This window comes from Protopterus annectens, chromosome 5.part1 (genome assembly GCF_019279795.1).
Source record: "Protopterus annectens isolate FY-2018-M chromosome 5.part1, PAN1.0, whole genome shotgun sequence".
NCBI lineage: Eukaryota > Metazoa > Chordata > Ceratodontiformes > Protopteridae > Protopterus > Protopterus annectens.
In genome coordinates, this window is record NC_056736.1 from 553,426,911 (window position 1) to 553,446,619 (window position 19,709).

Genomic DNA, 19,709 nt, shown 5'->3' on the forward strand with positions numbered 1-19,709 from the left:
TAATCATTGCAACTCTGCTCCAAGGTCAGACCGCACCATGGAACTGTTATGAGTCTGCCCCCCTCTGAAAAGGCCAGAAACTCCTCTGTCTACACCAAAGTAGCTTGACCAGTAGTCCCCTGTCAGACTACTTTCCTGTGCAAGAAGAATGGTCTGTTCTTCAGATAGTGATGTCATGTTTATGCCCAGCACCTGACCTGCTCATAATTCCATTCCTGGTGCAAACGTCAGGCAGCATCATTATGGGGTCTGTGTTCACACCTTTTGTTGATCAGATAGTATCTATCCGCTACTTTTGTCAGCTAACCTTTGAAAGGTATTGGTAGTATATGTGTTTTTTAGGTGCTTGATGTAGAGTTGAAGTAATAATATCAGGATGTCTCAACAAATAAAGCACTTGCCTTTCATGGTTGATAGCAAAAGAGGTCCATGTTCTATTCGTGTAGCACATGCTATCCTGCCATCTATATTACATTGCTGTGGGCATAGTAAATACTGTCTTGTGAATGACACCTCTGTGGCGCTCAACCCCACTAACTTTTAGGTAGCTTCATTCCACAGGGAGGGTATTTTTTTTTTCTTGTGCATAGGGAAGTAGTTATGCATAAATATATTTCAATATGCAAATGTGTCTGCATGAAGCAGACCTTTTAGTGCAAACAGACTATACATGATCAAGGGTCTGCATATATTTGACCATAATATCAGTGCCAAAATGCCTAAACAGGAAGTCCACTTGACTTTTATGACTTAAAATATGTAAACTATGGGTCCTATTTATACAACAGGTGCTTTCTTCCCATCTACATGCAACATATATGCTACACTATGAAGAGGCACACAGACTGCCAAGGTGCTTTCATTGGGATTTCCCACATCACATTCTGCTATCGCATTGTCACACCTGTCATAGATAATGATAAGTTTTTTTTTTTTTGTACTGCTGACATCATATATTTTTTCTGGTTATGTCGTACTATGTAATTGTATGTTTATCTTTCTCTCACAACTTCTTTGCCACAGTAGTTTCTGTTTATTGCATTTCTTTATGGATTACTTTATTGTTCCTCACTAATTATTTTCATTTTTCATATGACAAAATCCACAGCATCATCTGTGCCCCCTCACAGACCACCAGACCCATTGAACAGCACCACCTCCTCATCCCAACAGCAGGTTACCAGAGCTGCCTCTCAAGATACACCTGAGGGGGTAGAAGCAGATACATCCTCATTCCTTGCACCTGTTTGGGTTCACAAGCATGGTTCAGTGTGGATCTTGCTGTAGCTATACCTATATTAGAAGGAGTGAGCTAAATGAGGTCTTCAGGGTGATGGCAGAACAGTGCTGAAATTCCCACATTGACTACCTGGAAAAACTCTTTTCATAGCTTATAGAGTCATAAATAAAATAAATAAATAAATCATTCTGCTCCGTACTTGCAATACCATCTACTCTCCATCTCATGCTCCTTCAAGATCAGGATCTCCACTTGAACCCCTGTCTGATGAATCAGAATCAGGGCTTCATCTCCTAGCATCACTGATCCAGGCCTCTGTTTCATCTTAATTGAATTATTTTTGAATGCTATATTATTAAATCTCAGATCTAGTGTAAAATCTACCATGTGCTTTCTGATCAAGACATTTTCAGTACTGTAAGCCTTTTTCTCTTTCCTCTTCTAACTATTTATATTTTGTTTTGTGGTGTTTGGTACATCTTATATCCTAATTAGTCCTTTTTCTTCCTTCATTCATTCATTAATTCATTCAGTTAATCATTCATTTTTTTTCTAAACACCATTTTATCCTGTTCTTGTTGTTGGGGAGGCAGGGCCTATCCTATCAGTGACCATAAGGCAAGTAAGTAATCCTGGTAATAATACAAGTCCACTACAGCTAACTGCAAACAAACAAAGCTGCATCAGAAAAAGTGAGATGAATATTTTTGTTATGCCATTCCAAATCACCAATGCTATAAAGTAAATTAAATTCCAGAATAATATTAACAGCTTCTTTGTAAGTTATTTCATATGTGTTCTGAGTGGAGCAAACAGTATTATTTCTAATGACAATCAGCCACAATGCAAAGCATTTCATCCTCATGTTATTATATGTGAGCAGATCACTGCCACATCATAAAAATAGGACTTATCTGTATTGCACTAGTCTTTTATTGATGGAGGGAATATTAGCCTATACTAATCACTGCTAAACTAGTAATACTCTTTTAAGGAAAGAGTAAAAACTTTCATCAACAGCATTATGATTTTAAACAATTTGTTCAAAAGCTTTTTAAAACACTATACAGAAAGTTTGTGATCCTTTTCTTAAGACAAAAACACATTATTCTAATGCAGTTCAGACATCCTACAAGTGCTTGATGACTGAACAAACTGGCAAACCTTTATGAATGATGATTTGATATATTTATGTAGAATATATTTCCTTTGTTCTTTGTTTTTTTGTAATTCCATGCTGTTTACCTTTGTAATACATACATAAACTCAATGATAACTGTTTTCACCTCTGATTAAATATATTAAATTAGTACATCTGAGTCTGAAGCTATACCCCTGTATATGTGATATGATCTATGAAAAGGAAGGGATATCATATGAACAGTTACATTTCTTCTCAAGTTTAGCCAGCTGTATTTTGATAATAAATATTGCTACAACAGTTCTTGAGAATAAATATAACATTCTGCCAATTTTGAATATAATTTCCTCAGAAGCTAAGGCATGGGAATGCCCATATTGCCTGCCTCCATAGTATGTCAGAAACAATGCATCACAAACTAATTTTATGACATTTTCCAATATGATACAAAATGTTTGGCAGCTCTTTCTAAAAAACTCTGATTAGCCTTTAAGATGTTCTAGGATCTGTTTAAGGAGTATCAGCATGCCATTTTACAAGTGCACGTAGGTGAGATTATCAACAAGAAACTAAAGAAATCATAAATGGCAAGATTTCATGCAAAAAAATTTCAATATTAGGCAGTAAGAGAGAAATAGGACATGACTGCTAGAAGAGAAAATGAACATTTGACCCAGAAGAACCATCTTTACTCTCAAGTACTCCTTAAGAATAATTTTGAGCCAGGAGTTACTTGGCACCCTATTATATTCTTTCAATGCAAGTAAAATAATAAGAAATACAAAAGTAGAGCTCATTCAACATCTGAGAGAATAAATTACTGCTGGAAACTGATTTTTTGTTCAAACAAAATACAGAAATAGAGGCGTGACATAAAAATAAAATATATATTTAGTAATACATTCTGTACCTATTATGTGACAGAAAGTTTGCATGATGCACTATTTTCAAATGCGTGGAATCTAAAATAGTACACACACACAGACACACCCACCCACACACACACACATGCACACATGCATATCTAAGCAATCTTCCATCCTGCTCTTGATAGCAGGTTCTTTCTTGCTGTTTGTGTGTATTGAATTTGCAATGGTGCTAACTTATTAATTGCCCTTCTGTGATGTATTGTTTTGGCCTTCCCCTCTCCAAATCATAAACTAGGGAGATCTCCCTTCCTTGACTTCAGAAGTAAATCATTAGTAAATCCTCTATATTCCTTAAAATGTCTTTTCCTTTAGCTGTGCGATACAATCTGCTCATGTTGGTTTTAGTTTTCAGAATTAAGACTGATGGATTGCACTGAACACATTCGTTTGAAGTTTATAAATCATAGTTACATTTGGTGCTCTGTTTCTTAGAAATTTATCCTGTTCACCATTACAACAGCACTATCAAATGTACAAAACAAGCTGGTAGAGATACTTATGCAGCCAGAGGACCTATTCACCCTAGTTTCAAGTATAATACATGCACTGCAGACTGTTAATTGTTTAAACTTCTATGCTGTATATGCTAACACAGTGGGGAGCATATCATTGACGAAGTAAAACTTTATTTTTGTTCAGAGTTTGCCAAGAGGTGTGCTAAGTGTTATAGCTGACATCATGTTTTATTATGTCAATAACTCACGCCTGGGTGTGGGTAATGCTGGATTTACCCACGGTTGGTGTGGATTGGTCACAAGGGAGAAGCCCGAGTGGCCAAACAAAGACAACCGTGGATAAATCCAGCATTACCCACACCCAGAAGTGGGTTATTGTTATTATACAATGACATTATTTAAGAAAAAAAATAATTACTTTTTCTTAAACAATGGCATTGTATAATGCCTCCTTGCTGCCCTTCCGCAGCTGTCTGTTATTCTGCGGCAGTTCTGATGTACTGCGCATGCATATGCCTACACAGTACATCAGAACTGTGGGCAAAAGCAATGGAGAAAGCAAGATCTCCATTGCTTTTTACAACCTGTCTCGCTATGTTAAACGAGTTTAACATAGCAAGACAGCTTTAAAAAAAGCAACGGAGAATCTCCAATGCTTTTTTTAAAGCTGTCTCGCTATGTTAAACCCATTTAACATAGCGAGACAGTTTTGAAAAAAAGCAACGGAGAAAGCAAGATCTCTGTTGCTTTTTAAAGTGTCTTGCTATATTAAATGGGTTTAACATAGTAAGACAGCTTTAAAAAAATCAACGGAGATGCTCCAGTGCTTTTTTTAAAGCTGTCTCGCTATGTTAAACTCATTTAACATAGCAAGACAGGTTGTAAAAAACAACAGAGATCTTGCGTTCTCCGTTGCTGTAAAATAAAACAGAGTTATACTAATGGAAAAAGTCCTGGCGACCGGACCTTTTTCTATTACTATAACTCTGATTTACAACAGCGTGCACGTTTTGGAATATTAATGGGGGGGGGGTTGTATAATAGTTTATCACCACCATGTTTATTACCAAATTTTCTATAAATATTTTTTTCTTTTAAATTAATGCTGTTATACCCTGACTTTACAAAGAATGGGCATGCATACTTCTGAGCTCCCAAATATTGATATAATTACACTGCATTTTGAATCTGCAATTCACTGCTAGTTCATGTATTGCATACTTTGTCCAGTTGTTACACATTTTGACACACATTTTGTTGAACAGTGTTTGAGATGTGGATATCTAACAGACAGCAGAATCTAATAGCAAAGTCCTATACTATTCACAGAAATGTATTCCTAATCATTTAAGACCCTGTATTCAGTATGACTCCATTTAATAAATCCAGTATTCAGTGCAAGGTGTACACATGCCACTCCCCCCACAAACCGGGAGCAAATTACAAACACAATACTAACTATAAACAGGCATGTCACATTGAAATAATGTCTAGGGTTTGAACAGTCTGAGGTTGTAAGTGAGATGGAGTATATTTCAATATTTCTGTCATATAATCGAACTGTTCAGCTCCACGAACCTCCATTCATCGAACCAAAACCAATGAACGTGCAGTTGACAAACTGAATTTTGACATGCTGTGGTTTGTCTGATGGTCACAATGTTGACCAAGTAATGCCATTCCCTGTTTTTGAAATCCACTTAAGTTCACATTCTCTGAAGTACATGTTCACTTGCACATAGACCCCTGGATATGTGTATGTCAGCCAACCAACTTTGCTTGCAAGATTCAAACCTATAAAGTGAAGGCCCTTAAGAAGAATGTATTAAAAATATTGCTCATTTCAGAGAAAAGCAGTCAATATTAGTTCAAGTCATTTTAGGGTGACACTTTGAAAATAAGTCAGAATAAACAGCACTGTGATGCATGATTAAGTAAATCTGAGAAAGAAGACACTTAAATGTTTAATATCTGCATTAGCATAAAATCCACTAAGACAAATGTAAAAAAAAAGATAGATAGAAAGACAGGTAAACAGATAGATACATAGATAGACAGATAGATAGATAGATAGATAGATAGATAGATAGATAGATAGATAGATACATAGATAGATAGACAGATATCCAGATCACAATTCTGCATTAAAATGTATGGACTGTAGTCTGTGATGGTATGCCAGCTTATAGGGTGGGGATGACCCTTAGCTAGGAATGAAGGTATGTAAGAACAGGACAGACAGAACTTTACAGCATAAAACAATTAAGGAAAAAGATTATCCACAGTTAGTATGGTTCTACTATTATTTGCCATCACATAGGTTCATGCAATGAGTTTCCCACTAGTCAGTATCCCAGAGAGCAGTGTAGCACCACGGTAGAAATGAATACTCGTAATGCCAAAAATGTAGGCATTAGTTGCGGAGGTACCTTTGCACCCCCTGATATGGGGACTCTATCTCCATATACCTATTCTATAAAGACACAAATGCTATGGCTGCAGTGTTAGTGAAAAGAGAATTACTTTATTTTTGTAGCTATCATAGCATAACTAGTAGCTGCATATGGAGGTTGTACATTGTATGCCCTTTTTGTTTCACCTAGACAAGTCTGTTCACCATTCAAATGTGCATGAAATTTCCACACTTGGCATCTGTCTATAAAAAAATGTAAGAAAGAAAGGAAAAAAAAACATGGTGAAGAAAGTCCTTCAGTCTATCAATTAAGCCAGAACTAGAAGGGGACATGTGGTCAGTGACATCGTAAATCCCCATTCTGTTGTACTTCCCTTTTCATTTTCAATTCCTATTTCTGTATGCCCACTCATACTGCTGGCTGTGACACATCCTAAATACTGGGCTGTGTTGACAAGTCTCTTTAATTTTTTCCTTTATTGTATAGCACGTCAGACCAATAGTGGCCATGACATAACACCAGTGCAATAACCAAATGCTTACTACAGCAGCACACACAATCTAACTATCAAAAATCTCTTCAACAATAGACAACCCAATAGGTCATGTGGCTACCCTGCCTACCCAGAGTACAGAATTGTCCATCATCTGCTATATAGTTACCCTGAAAACATATGCAGTAGTCATCATGTGCAAGACACATTGCACTTTGTGCTGTTATAACTGCCCCATATTGCATGCTTAATAGATATTGGACTGCAGGGCACAAGACCAGATTTCAATGAAATTGTGTCAAGACAAGTGGCATTTGTATGCACCTTGCAGTCTCCTCATATAAAATTCCATGGTCATTGGCTGGCATCCCCTATGTATGTCTCTGTTAGACTATCATTAGTTATATATTGTTTTATATGCCAGGACACTCAGCTGAATCAACTGTATGTGATAGTCAGCTGACCAGGGAAATACAGGAAATTATATTCTGATATAAAAGAACCATGAGTTGCTATACTCAGCAGTGACTAAAACAAGCTTCAACTTCACTTAAAGCACAAAAAGATGGGAGGTGGTGGTATTTCAGGGTAATTGTCTTTTTTTGCCCATACAACATTTAATTATGGCTTATTATACATCATTATCTCAACAGTGCTGAGTATGAGCACATCCTGGAAGTCTTCAGTGGTACATTGGCCTAAAAAGAATCAGTATAGCAGGTGTCACATCAGGACAGTGAAATATGATGGGGTCCTGTACACACAAACTAACACAGATTGGGAGGCTGGGGACTGTGTGTCAGGGCATCATGACAAGCATAAAGCAAAATATTTCAGAACCTATTCTGGTTATACTGGAACTGCTACCTGGCACTCATTGCTATGATTGTAGTGGATGTTTTTTGAACCTGTACTAGTTATGCTGGAAATGATACCTGATACCCGTTGTGACTGTACTAGATGCCTTTAGAACCTCTTCTAGTAATGCTGGAAATAATACCTGGCACTCATTGCTGTGACTGTAGTGGATGTTTTTTGAACTTGTGCTAGTTATGCTGGAAATTATACCTGATTCTTGTTGTGACTGTACAAGATGTCTTTAGAACCTATTCTAGCTATGCTGGAAATGATACCTGGCACACATTACTGTGACTGTACTATGTGTTTAAAACCTATTCTAGTTATGCTGAAAATGATACCTGGCACATGTTACTTGGGTCTATATTATAACATCGAAGTTTTCTAACATCGAATGTTATAATATCGAACCCATAATGTCAAACGCTGAAAATAGCAAAGGTGCAGGACATCAAATTCTTTCCCATGGAAAGAATTCGGTGGGCCATTGCTGTGGCTTCGCTGTTTTCAGCATTCGATATGTTGGAGCGTTACAGGTCGGGTTCAGATAAGTGTGCAATTGTGTGTAGGTTAGAGTTAGGGGGCGGGTTAGGTGAGTTAGGGTTAGGGAGCAGGTCAGGTAAGTGTGCTGTTGTATGGCTGTTAGTGTTAGGGCGCGGGTCAGGTAAGTGTGCGATTGTGTGTAGGTTAGGGTTAGGAGGCGGGTTAGGTGAGTTAGGGTTAGGGCGCGGGTGAGGTGAGTGTGCGATAGTGATGGACCTTAGGGTTAGGGTTGGGTTAAGTTAAGTGGATAGCTAGTACTGTATGTAAAGTTTAGTTTAGGTGTAGGATTTTAAGTGTATGTGTGTGGATGGCTGTTTTTTGTGTGTGTTTCTGCTGTGTGTATGTTTCTCAGAATAGCAAATTTGTTTCCAGGGAAAAAATTTGCTATTCTGACTGTTCGATGGTTTCACACTTCGGTGTTTAGGGTTCGATATAATAACATTCGATGTTAGAGAACTTCGATGTTATGATATAGACCCTGTTACTGTGACCGTACTATATGTTTAAAACCGGTTATAGTTATGCTGGAAATGATACCTGGCGCTCATTGCTGTAACTGTACTAGATGTTTTTAGAATCCGTTCTGGCTATGCTGGAAATCATACCTGGCACTTGATACTGTGACTGTACCAACTATCTTTAGAACCTGTTCTAGTAATGCTGGAAATTATACCTGGCACTTATCGCTGTGACTGTAATGGATGTCCTGAGTACCCCCCCCCCCCGCCCCAGTGAGAGCAAAATGAAAAGTAAAAGGAGGATAGTAAAAAGAAAGTTACAACTTACAGTCATCAGGCATAAATGGTGCAGGGGCTTGCATCTGAGTATCAACACAAGCCAAACATTTGTGCTAAAAAATTGTGCAACATTTGTGTATTGCAAGTAAGTGTTCCTCAGGCACTTCAGATGATTACATGTGCAGCCATAAACAGAAAGACAGAGTAAAAGTTCCCATCATTTCGCAGATGCAGAAGTCTGGAAATATCTGAATATAGTTAGAGATAACATATGACTGTTGGTGGACCTATATGGCTCACAACTGGAACTGAAGGAATTTCTATACTTTCTGTATACATAGATGTCAAGGTATACATAACGGAGGTGTATCTAGGTCAGCTGTTACCCTATGCAGTCCCCCAAAATTGTGTCCTCCTCAAGTCAATGTTGGGGAATCCAAAAAAAAAAATGCCCTCTGAATTGCTGTGGCAAGCTGCTTACTGAAAATATAAGAACCAAATTACTACAGTTAAATAAACACACACTCTCCAAGCATTTCAGCATGTCAACTCTGACTGCAAGTGCAGTATTAGTATCCATTTTTAATATCACAGTATCCTTTCAGATTCATAAAGCAATGATGGTGCTGTACTCCCACTCCAAAGCAATCTGTTAATCTCACCTCCTTAATGCCTGCATCTGGGACAATATCCCCCACTCATACCATTTAGGATACAGCTCTGTTAAATGCTACAGAGATATTTCAAAGACAAACTGAGGACACCCTGAATATTTCAAAGGTATAAGTCTGTAGAGCACTTATGATGTTTCTTATTACACTGTTTCCACATGTGGACATGCACATGCACATATGCTTCATAAATACATCAGGAAAGACAGCCACTATGCACTGCATCTATCATAGCTTCCAGCTCCCCAAAATGTCTGACACCATAGACAGCACCCACATGATAATAAAGGCCATACCTGGTATGCACTAGAAGTGTTGTATCATCAGGAGTAGCTGTTATTTCATCAAATGCAAGGTAATGTGAATTTCTAAGTAGCTGATAAACCATGTGGTTGCACAGAATTATAGCAGTGTCAATAATTCCCGCATATGGCATACAGTCAACCACATTGCCACTATCTTCATAGAGAAGTTCCACAGAAACATCTAGTAGGTTAGTGCAGGCACAATGATGCACATTACATTCCCACAACCATGTACCTAAAGTAGAGACTGTAAAGAATACTAACAGATACCATAGGAGGCATCAAAGACTACTTAAAAAACAGGGTTAGTGATATCTCTGGTAATTTCCTACTTTATATCTGGCAATTAGCCTCTGGTCACTTAACATTAATATCAGGTTTCCTATGTTGTCTGTCTCCATGAGCTACCTGATCTGCACACAGGTCAGCAATAGCCTGCTGCCAATCCAGCCAAGACTGTAGCTGAGGCTGTAGATTTGCATTATGGGACTGCCTCACTTGGAGATGGGTCTGGCCCATCCAAGGCAGTTAAGCAGCCCTAGTTGCCAGACTTACCTGTGCCAGAGCTGCAGCACATAAAAGCCTCAGCTGACCAGACAATGGCCCAGTAGGCTGCCATGATGATTCATAGGTTCATAGTTAATAAGTTAGTACTAGGCTATCTGCCCTTGCAGGCCATTTTAAGCCTAGCCAAATTTCCCACCCTAAAGTTAAGAATCAAACTGTGTACCTTATGTCTATGAGGTAAATACCTTAACCATTATGTCAACCCTCAACCACTTTTTTTAAAATATGTCAATATCTCTTAGAGGTTATTTGTAAGTATTTTCCTTTCATAGGTTTATAGGTACATGTTAGGCATCTATGCATTAGTATATGTTTAGTCTAGATAGATGTCAGAACCAAACCATTACCTTGTATCTGTGACCTTAACCATTATACTCCTTCTGCATCAAGCATCAGACTCACTGGGATAGCTGACCAGTACCATCAGGCCACAAGGTCATTTCTGGCTATTGACACTGGTCACCTGATCTAAGGACTATCACATACAAAGGGGTCCAGTAAAATTGTTCTGATTAAGTTAGTGTCTGGCATATTGGCTGTACCCCACCTTATCAACAGCTATGTCTCTGCCCTTTGTTTGTCTTTTAATATGCATCATATGTCCCACCCCCTTCTTCTGTACCCACATTTGTCCTTCTTTATCTGTGTACATATTGCCATGCTTCTTCATTCATTTAGATTTTATATTCATGGGAATTGCTAGTTCTGATTTCCTTGTACTTCTTTTGTGACATATCTGCTCATATTAAGATTGCTTAATATTTTTTTTGTCTATATTGATACTGCTACCTAATGTACATGTATAATAGTGTATACTTTTTAGTGTTGTCAGTTTGTATTAATCTGATAGATTGCTACTGCCTCTTATTGCACACTGCATCTGCAAAGGAGCTTTAGAGCATTCTACCTACTTGATAAACAAAACAAATAAATATATAAAAAGAAATACATATTCAGTATCCACACACGTGTAACATTATGCAATTTAGACTAAACAGATATGCAAAACACATTTTCCAAATATGTGACATTAGTTTGAACTTTACAACAACCACAACCACACCAAGCTGTGAGATGTCATCATAGATGAACATCTCAAATTTGACCAGCATGTCTCACTGGCAATGAGAAACAGGCCAGAAACTAGTAACGCTATGCAGAATACATGCCATACCTTACAAATCTGACAAGAATTAAAGTTGCTAGAACCCATCTACTCTCAACCTTGCTGCAAGCCTCCCCTATATTCTCAAGTCGTGGCTCCTCCCTAACCAGTAAGCTTGAACAATGTGCATACCTAATTAATGTCCCTCATTAAAAAGCCTAATTTATACATACAAACCAACTAGGCTACTAACATCCACAAAATAAAATCATCTGCTAATACCTAAAATCAATAATTACTACAGTGACTCCATGTACTCAGTATCTGTTGCCAAATTATGAAATGCCATTACACAAGAAATAAGATCTGATACCTATACAAAAATTTTACATGAAAATCTCTATTATTATCAAATATTCACTTGGAACTCACACTGGATTAAGTAAAACTAAGTGCATATTTCAGTTACTAACTAACCATGTCAGAGAATAACATGTTGCTCTATCTGAAGACTACGTTTTTTTAAAAACACGATTTACATAACAATTACGTATACATTCTCTTACTGATTGACCACATATAAAATCATATTTATTCTATTACAAAAACATCTTTCCAACAATAAACACCTTCTTTACATTTCTTGTTTCTCATTTGTAATCCTTTTCTTTCTTATTTTTCATTCAAACACATCCGCTATAATTTGCCTCATCTTTATCCATAATATCTTACCTACTGCTTTTTAGTTTAATGGACATCATACTAGCAGGACTCATATCTTCTACACTGTAGCTCAAAAACTATCTAAAGCTGTACACCTTTTGGAATTATTTTGTCATTTTATTTCTTGCTAAATGCGTTGCATTTGTATTACTCCATAACATGGGTTGTATTGCATTACATGCAAAGGAATAATTTTTTCCTTCTTTTTGCCTTAATGGAATGTATCTCCCCACCCCTCTGTTGACAAGGGACTGTTATAAGCTCGGTCTGACTAGTCCAGATAACAAACAAAAATGAATACGTAAATAAAGGTTATAGAAAGTCACTCTTATGCGCCGTGCATATATGCCATAATGTATGGCTTCAAAACTATGACTTTTCTCTTTATCTTTTGGTACTAATGTAAAGTGAAGCAGCTCATGTTGAAATTATCTGTTTTTAATTTGAAGGCTACCATTACAGTGATTTAAATATTAGGAGTCTAGTTCCAGGGAATATTCCACATTGTGCTAGCATCAGACATTTGACAAATCTGTTTTAACTTTAACTAGGTACATGGCTAACATTTTTAACGCAGGCAGCTTAAATTTTGCAGAAATCTGTAATACTGTAATATATATCAGTAATGTAGATGTGCTGCACCTAAAATGCGAAACCAGTACTATAACTGGTAGGGTGGGGGTGAGGGGGCGACTGCCTCAGACATAAGCTGCAGGAGGATATTATTAGCAAGTATCAATGGAGAGTAAGTGCAGCATTGGCATTCATTCATGAATCCTGGAGAGCACTGCAGCTTCATACATGAATGCAGGCCTGCAGCCCTGTTTGCGTCAGTGTATGTTAGCAATCGATGGAAGGTGGAAATTACATCTGTAGCAAGGAGCTTGCTACAGTTGTAGCTCAAAAGGGAGCCAAATGAACTAGTTACAGCAATGGTCAAAACAAGAGAGAAAGAATGTGTAATCAAAGATGTGGTGGGATGAACCACTGACTTTAAAACTTTACTAATGCTATCACTGCAACAGTAGATATCTGAAGAAACTAAAGACCTCTAAGCATAGCTAATGCAGCTTGAAGAAGAATGTTTAAGGGAAGAAGTAAATAAATGTAGGAGAATGATAATGAATAATAACAGTTTAACAAAAATTGATTAAGAAGAGAAATGATACAATGAGTTGGCAAGAAAGCAACATTCAAAACAGAATGACAACAGTAAATATCAACCTCATTCAGGTACCACAGATGGATAGAAGATTGCCCTAAATAGATTTATTAGGGAGAAATCAACATATAATGAAAGGAATGCAAAAAATGCACAGAATATACAAAAAAAAAATAGTAATAGAAAAATGTAATGTGGGAGCAGGCAGCCATGATACTGCTTATGTTGATTGAATGTCTGTAGGACCAAGAGGCTAATATTAAAGACTTGTGTAAGCAAATAAGTTAGTTATTTGTACAATCATTTCAAGGATGAACACCAATTTTTTTTCTATTATAGAGAGAAATACCAGCACCGCAAAAGATTCCAAGCAAATTCTAATGGATAGGGGATACTTACCTTTTTGACTTATCTGATCTCAGCACTGCTCATCTGGAAGTCTAGGAGGGAGAAAAGTGAGTTCTCCAAGGTGGTTGATATTTCTGGGAACACTACAACAGACTAAAAGTCTGTAAGTATGGCTTAAAATTGTAAAACTATCCAGAAAGCAGAAAAGGAAGTAGGTGATGACAGAAACTAGATTTTACATCTGTAGACTAACTCTAACCGTATTAAGGGGTTTCCAGTAAATAAAGAAAGAAAGATTGGCATTGTGAGTTGAATATAGTTAACTCATTCACTCCAGTGTAGCTCAGGGATTTTGCACTGTAAATTTAAGTGGGCGGAGCTTAAGCCTTTTGACAGATTCAAATTATGTCCTCAAATTTCAAACAAATGCTCATATCTCTGAAACCATAGGGGTTATGAAGGAAGTATAAATGGCGAACCCTTCAGCACAAACTATTTTTATTCTTTAGGTTCTAAGTCTTAAACTGAATTTTATAATACACAGTAAACATAATAATTATTACAGGTATAATATTTTCTAAACAGCTTACAATATTTCAGCAACCTCTCAAGTTACATACATACTGTCAGCAACATTTTATTCAACTAGCTGAGAGCTTTGTTATGAGGCTAAGGAGTTCTGTCTGTGTTACTCGGTTGTTGAGATATTTAGAAAAATGTGAAAACTATATCTATATAAATTAATATTATGAAAACAACAGTTAATATATCTTTACCTGCACTAGACAAGAGGTCAAATATTAATGCAGTTGAGTTTGCCATTGTGTAAGCTTTAAGATGAAATCTTCTAAAACCTTGTACATAGCATGGTTTTGGAATTATTAAGGCAAATATGAACAAGCAATATTTGACACTTAGAGGTGTCAGTAGGAGTTAACTGTAGATGCATCTGGAGGCATCAGTCAGATGTAATGAGTTAAACACAACAGAAATTCTTGATCATTACAATAAAATGCAGAAAATGAGAGCAGTCTTATGGTGTGTAAGAATGATGGATTACAGAAACTAAGGGTCTAAAGATGAAGCAGAGAAAATCAAAGGGAAAAGAGATGCTTTGAGAACAGCAAGATCTGGAAAAGGCTGACATCTGAAAGTATACCAAAGAAATGCCTGACTGGGAAAACTACATTAGAGAAAAAGAGAGTAGACCGTGATACTATAGCAAAAACAATTACTGATTAATCCATAAAGGCAATGATCTGATGAAGACTGGGTGAGCAGGTATGAGAGAAAAATGACTGAAGAATATTTTATTTTTCTCCAAAGTCAATCAGGGAGATTCAATAAAGCCTACACAGTCATTTTTCACCATGTGCACATCATGGCACAATGTTCACATGGCCACAGATAGTTTTAGATTCAGCAATCGCCATGTAAAGGTGCACACCACCCCTCAAACAAGGTAAAGACTGTGGCATGCTAATTATAGTGTAAGCAGCTTAAACCTGAATTCCATGCTAGTCAACCAATCAAACATGATGAAGTTATTCAACAAGCTATAAAGCATCTGTGTAGACTTTGTGCTGTTTTTTCTTGCAAATTCCAAAACATTTTGGAATACAACCATGGAAGGGAATCTACACAGACAGAATGTTAGGAGCTGCTGCTGCTTTAATACATTTGTATGTGCTACAGGCTGAAGCCAGCCCTGCTGCTGCTGCTAATAGGCCTAGGCCAAGAGGAAGGAGAGTTTTCAGACCCCATTAAACTTTTCACAACCTAAATGATGTGGAAATTGTAGACCACTACAGGCTGGACAGGGACACTCTACAGGAACTCTGCGACCTCTGCTGTCCTCAACTCTGAGCCAGAGCCACCTGAGGGAATCCCATCCCAGTGGAGACAAAGGTATGTGTAGCCCTTAGAATCTTAGCTACAGGTACCTTTCAAAGCCAACAGGGGACATGCTGGGGGTGTCACAAGCATCAGCATCCAGGATAATTTATCCACCAGTTCCTAAATGCTATGCTCCAGCATGCCAGTTACTACATATATTTTCCCTGTAGTTCTGAGGAGAAGGCCAGAAATATGCAGAAGTTCTGCCATGTAGCACATTACTCTGAAGTACTGGGTGCCACAGATTATACACATATAGAAATGAAGGCACAATCCAGGGAACAGGGTAGGCTCTATGTAAACAGAAAGCTGCCAAGTCATGTGTAATGCCAAGGGAATCATCATGAACACGTGTGCTGGCAACCCAGGTAGTTACCACAGTTCACATATTTGGCACACCTCCCAACTGTGCCAGATGTTTTCTAGGGGTGATATCTCACAGGGTCATATACTGGAGGATGCAGGCTATACATTGGAACCATGGCTGATGACACCCATCAGAAATGCACATGCATCCACAGAAAAATACCATAATGAAGCACATGGTCAAACCAGAAGTATCATACAGCAAGTGTTTGGGTTGCTGAAGTCCTGGTTCCACTGCCTAGATACATCTGGTGGAGCCTTGCAGTACAATCCATGGACATGTACAGAAATACTCACAGTATGTGCCATGCTACACAACATAATCCTGAGGAAACAGCTTCAGAAGGATCAGCAAGGGGAAGGGGAACACATCCTACCACCAAGGCCAAAGTCACTACAGCCACATGCAGATAAGGAGTCAGAGGGGGACCCACCAGATTTTGTGGGTGTAGGCAGATGTAGGCGTGCTCAGTATGCCCTTGCTTTGGCTAGCAAACAACACGTAGCACACTCACTCATCACCTAGTGGCTTAAAATATTCCTCCTCCTCACATACATGTAGAAACATTGATGCCAGGCAACTCACACAGCCATTATCTCCCCATGTATTGACTGTGTGCAGCTTGCATCAGCCAGTCAGCCATGCACTAAAACTGTGGCAACTGCTATATTTACAACGTAAGTCTTGAACCTTAACTGTATTGTTTAATATTATAAATGTGTGGCATATCCTTGTATTTCATTAGTTGGTACAGTAAGCAATTAAAAGGTGGGAGATTTGTACAGAAATAATGTTAGCATGTGACAGCAGAGACCTATTTGACTTATATGTGCCCATTGCTAAGTTGTAGGCCTCAGTCATCAATGATTCACACAGTAATACCTCTCAAAAGTACTGATGATCACTGCATGGTCTCAGGTTAGCACCATGCAGTTGTACTGGAAATTCATTAAAGAGAGAAGTTAGAAAGTACTGATACACATTGCATTTTCCAGCTTCACAACCCTTACAAGATCATTCAGTATATATGTGGGAAATGTTGATGCTATCAACTGTCTAACTTTCCATGGTCAATATAAGTCAAAGGTACAATTACCAGTTCAACACCACAAATGCAAATATACTAACTACTAAGTTAGGTATGCACCTTGAGCATCAGACACAATGCTTATGTATCCCTGAATCCAAAATATAGGAAACAGATATGGCACAGTTATCATCACTTGCACAGGGTGTTGTATGAAGGAGCCACGAACCTTAGGCTGACACAAAAGTTCAATGAGTGTGTGTGAGTAAGAAAGAGAAGCAGGCAAATACTTGGATAAACCAACAAATTCCCAGTAAGACAGAATGAGTAACTGTTGTGTGTGTGTCTGTAGGGGTCCTCCAGGGAAAACTGGTGTATCAGTATCTGCATGAACACAGCCACGCTCTCTGCTGGCTCTACATCTTAGTATGTCAGACAGGTGTGAGTCATGCATGGTAGAGATGGCAATTCATCACAGTCGCCCCCAACCATGAAAACTGGTTCTGCCAGGAGATGAACTGGCGCATCCATGCCCACAGTCAGATGCAGTCATTGATGGGAGTAACTCGCTACAGAAGTAACGAGTTACTATAACATATTACATTTTTTAGTAACTACTAATACTAGGCATTACTTTTCAATATAGGAATGTAGTAATAGTAATAAGTTACTTTTTTAGTAATGCAAATGTGCATTACTTTTTGCTTTACTCATTTTTTGGGTCCAAATGAAGGGGTGCCACAATTCATGAGTGGCACCCCTTCATTTCCAATTGTTTTCTTTTTGTTTTTTATTTTTCGCACTTTGTGCGCTGATGTCATCATGTGCGCGATGACATCAGCTCTGTCAGGGCTACCAGTCTGTTGGAATTGAACTCAAGGAGCTAACGTCGTGCACGCATTTCCGGCTGTTCAAATGCTCTACGAGCAGGAACAGCACTCTGAAAGAGATGGGATTATTTAACTGAATGCACTCTGAATGGGAAGGGATTATTTAACTGAATGAAATTGCAGACTCTGAATGGGAAGGATTATTTAACTGAATAATGAAATTGCAATAAGGAAACCTTATTTTTTTCTGAATTATGTTCAGGGAAGGTGTGTGTGTGTGTGTGTGTGTGTGTGTGTGTGTGTGTGTGTGTGTGTGTGTGTGTGTGTGTGTGTGTGTGTGTGTGTGTGTGTGTGTGTGTGTGTGTACTGAAAGCATACGTATTTCCTTTGGGGATGTTGAGTTTCAGCTTGGCAAATGTAACTTTATGCAGCATATTTTCCGTTTTTACCCAGATCATAGGATTGTAGCACATAACATCCAAAACCTTTTTGACTCGCCCACTTTTGAGCAGTACTGTGATAGAGGTGTATCAGAAATGATCCTCTATATAGATAATTTGTGACAAGGTAGTATTTTACTGAGATAGTCCACATCTGTATGATTTGTGTGCTTTGCATGTGTATATGTGTGTGTGTGAAACAGAAAGTTTGTCTGTATCTCAGAACTATGTGCTGAACATTTACAGGGCCTATAGATTCATGTTGATATAGAAAGTACTAATATACTCAAGACTGCAAATGTGTCTATGTTTTCACAAGTGTGTGAATGTGCATAAATGTGCATGAGTCTGTATATGGCTGTGATACAGAGGATATTAGGATCTGCTGCTGACCACAGAGCTACAGATTCTCAGCCTGTACTTCACATGACAGCATTACTTTTTGTGCCTTTTGACTTCCTCCTTCTCTCCTTCTGTGTTACACACCCAGTCCACAGCTTTGCACTCTCATCAGCTAGCCCTTCAGGAAAGGTCAGGAAATAAGGTAAAAGGAATTGATAGACCACCAAAAAAAGAGGAAGTAGATACATTTTGGAGAAGTATCTATGAAGATCCTGTGGAACATAACAAAGATGCTAAATGGATAGAAGTAAAGGAAAGAATAAGATGTTTAAAGGTATAGGATATGAAATGGGATGAAATAACAGCCAGAGAGATTGAATTTAAGTTGAGAAAAGCCTCTAACTGGAAAATCCCAGGCCCAGATGCATACCTAACTTTTGGCTTAAAGTATTAACTTCTTTGCATGAGGATATAACCATGAGTAAGAACTATTTATATGCACACCCCGAACATACACTGCACTGGTTAACAACAGGAAAAACAATGCTCTTACTTAAGAGTGAACTTGCAAGCTACCCTAAAAATTATAGACTGACGACATACAAAATATACACATGAATTGATGCCAACAGAGTTTATAGTCATTTAGAAGAAAACTCAATTATGGCAGTAGAACAAAAGGGTAATAAAAGAAAGTCATATGCAACACAGGACCATTTGTTGTTAAACAAAGTTATAGTGGAGAATTGTAAGAAGGGGAAGAACCTAAGTATGGCATGGATTGACTACAAAAATGCATTTGATAGTATTCCACATTCAGGGATAAAAGAGTGCTTAAAAATTTATAAGATACGACCTACACTGATTGACTACATTACAGTAACCATGAAACAGTGGCAGACCACTTTACAATTAAGCCATGATAAAGGACAGATTATTATCCCAGGGATAAAAATTCAAAGGGGGATATTCCAGGGTGACTCTCTGTCACCCTTGCTATTATGCCTTGCAATTAACCCATTAAGTTGTTTACTTAACAGCTTAGGTCATGGCTATAATTTGGCTTCTAGAAAACAACAAATGCTAATGACTTCTCATCTTCTCTTTGTCAATGAT